Below are 2,899 nucleotides of genomic sequence, written 5' to 3' on the forward strand. Positions count from 1 at the left end.
GAGAGAGAGAGGAAGGAGGAGGAGGGAGGAGGGAGGAGGGAAGAGGAGGGAGGAGGGAGGAGGGAGGAGGGAGGAGGAGGGAGGAGGGAGGGGAGGGAGGAGGAGGGAGGAGGGAAGAGGAGGGAGGAAGAGGGAGGAGTAGGAAGGAGGGAAGAGAAGGGAGGAGGGAGGAGGAAGGAGGGAGGAGGGAGGGAGGAGGAAGGAGTGAGGAGGAAGGGAGGAGGACGGAGGGAGAAGGGAGGAAGGGAGGAGGAGGAGGAGAGAGGAGGAGGGAAGAGAAGGGAGAAGGAGGGAGGAGGAGGGAGAAGGAGGGAGGAGAAGGGAGAAGGAGGGAGGAGGAGGTAGTAGGTAGGAGGAGGGAGGAGGTAGGTGAAGGGAGGATGGAGGAGGAAGGAGGAGGGAGGATGGAGGAGGAAGGAGGAGGGAGGAGGGAGAAGAAGGAAGGAGGAGAGAGGAGGGAGGAGGAAGGAGGAGGGAGGAGGAAGGAGGAAGAAGGAGGAGGAGGAAAGAGGGAAGAGGGAGGAGGAGGGAGGACTAGGGAGGAGGGAAGAGGAGGGAAGAGGGAGGAGGAGGGAAGAGGGAGGAGGAGGGAGGAGAAGGGAAGAGTGAGGAGGAGGAGGGAGGAGGGAGGAGGAGGAGGGAGGAGGGAGGAGGAGGGAGGAGGAGGGAGAAGAGAGGAGGAGGGAGGAGGGAGGAGGAGGAGGAGGGAGGAGGAAGGAGGAGCGAGTATGTGTGTGTAAGTGTCCTTGTATATGTGTGCGCGCTCGTGTATATATCATGCAAAAGAAAAAAAGATACCACCGAGCGGTGCCCAAATCCATCGCCACACATCAGCCCGCACGTTGCATCATCTGTGTCGCGCGAACTGGGCAGCCGCGCAGGACCTCCGAAAGGGATCCTACCTCGGGGAGTTCGGGAAGCGTACCTCGAGGACCCGAGTCGACGAGCCAAGCGAATGTTATCGTTACGAGAGATCCCCGTGACCGACACCTTTACTCGCAGTGGCGGTAGGCTGCGAGGACCAAGGTCTCTACCTCCATGGCAGAAAGGCAAAAAAGGAAGAAAGAAAAAATAAAACAAATCAAATAAAAAACTAAAAACGAAAAGAGAAGAAGAAAAATCCTTTGAGAGGATCTTCTCCAGCGCTGAGACCCAGAGCCCAAAAAGGTCTCAAAAAGAAAAAAAAAAAAAAAGAAAAAAAGAAAAGAAAAAAAGACCAGAACTCGAGCACAAGGCCATTGTTGGAAAACTAAACGAAAACGAAATAAAACGAAATAAAACTAAACGAAACGAGACAATATGAAATGAAACAATATGAAATGAAACGAAACGAAATATAACGAAATGAAACTAAATGAAACGAGACGAAATGAAATGAAACCAAATGAAATGAAACGAAACGAAATTAAACTAAATAACAAAATAGAATAAACAAACAAAAAAATAATAACGTAACTGAATAGATAAATCATATCGGTTCTTCACGGTCGAGACTGCCTCAGAGTCGAGAGGCGAAGAGCTCCAAGGAGAACCTCGACCCATAGTTGAAGCATCGTCAGTTGAGTGTTGCTTAGTGCAAGAATTTGCACTCGATTGGACAAGAGACTGCTTAACTTCGACAAAGTCCGACGGTTTATTCCTACTGGCGTCTTTACTTGGATTTGCATAACAACATCTCTCCGGCAACTTCTGCGACGGCACTGGTTCCAAATTGCAACAACCTTGCTGTTCCTTTGGATCCATCATCGACGTGGAGAGCGGGGTTCCTGAAGCCCTGATGACTCCTGGCCGTGGCTCGCGACCTGGAGGAGCGCAACATCCATGGTTGACATCGACCGAAGGAGACCCTCATCATGTGGACCTGGACCTGTAACCGAAAGGGAGTGGACGTCCCGTGGTACCAATTAACAGTCTCGAATGGTTTGGAATAGGCCTATTGAGCCGGCAAATAGTGCTTTAAGAAACTCACGTTTTGCCTCACAACTCTGACGTCAACTTTGATCACGAAAATGGACCCTGACGATTGAATAATTCTAGAACCTTCTACAGGATTTTTTTGATAATGGCTACATTAAATGTAGGAATACCTAGATGAAAATACACTGACAAGCCCATAATTCATCTTATGTTAAAAAGTCTTCTCACCAGACGCCAGGTAGTTGATTTCAACTATCAGTCGGTATGCGTTTCTTGAGCGTTAAAACAACAAGATTTTTCAGGGATTTAAAATTTTTACATTGATGTCATTCGATTCAGATCACAGGCTAGTTGTGGGCAAACTAAAACTTGCCAAACCAAAACCTCGTCTAAAGAGTATAGCCATAAAACATTTTTTTAAATAAATATACGAGAGATGAAGGCTATAAAGAAACATTCCAATGCAGATTGAGAGAAAATAGAGCCGAAGATGTTGGAAGAGAAGGTTTGGTAGGTCGCCTTCCATTCGGCGATCACAAGACTTGACAAGGAAGTTATGCAGTACCTATACAGTTGGAAGAAAAAATAAACACTGTAGTAGATCGAAAATAGGAAAGAAGCTGCCAAAAAAAAGGTACAAAAATCTGGAAATGGATGAGCACGAAGAGAATAGAAGGTTGAGAAAAGATAGGCAGAGAGAATGAAAAATAAATGTCATTACTCTCAACATTTCTAACTAATGGATTTTTATCATGAGGACGAAAACAGTATTTGGAAGACGCAAAGTTGGAAGCTGACAGATCACAAGCTTCTATTCCTATCCGGACCAATAATATTCATATATTTGACATTTGCCCTTTCATAGCACCCAAGTGTATTGTTGGAATCATAGTCATGTCAGTAATCTCGTAGACTTATTACGACAGGAATGGTTGTTAAACACTAAAGTCATTCCTATCATACTTTGCTTTCTTTGGATTTT

This window comes from Oratosquilla oratoria, chromosome 25 (genome assembly GCF_046742065.1).
Source record: "Oratosquilla oratoria isolate Oo_2021 chromosome 25, ASM4674206v1, whole genome shotgun sequence".
Classification (NCBI taxonomy): domain Eukaryota; kingdom Metazoa; phylum Arthropoda; class Malacostraca; order Stomatopoda; family Squillidae; genus Oratosquilla; species Oratosquilla oratoria.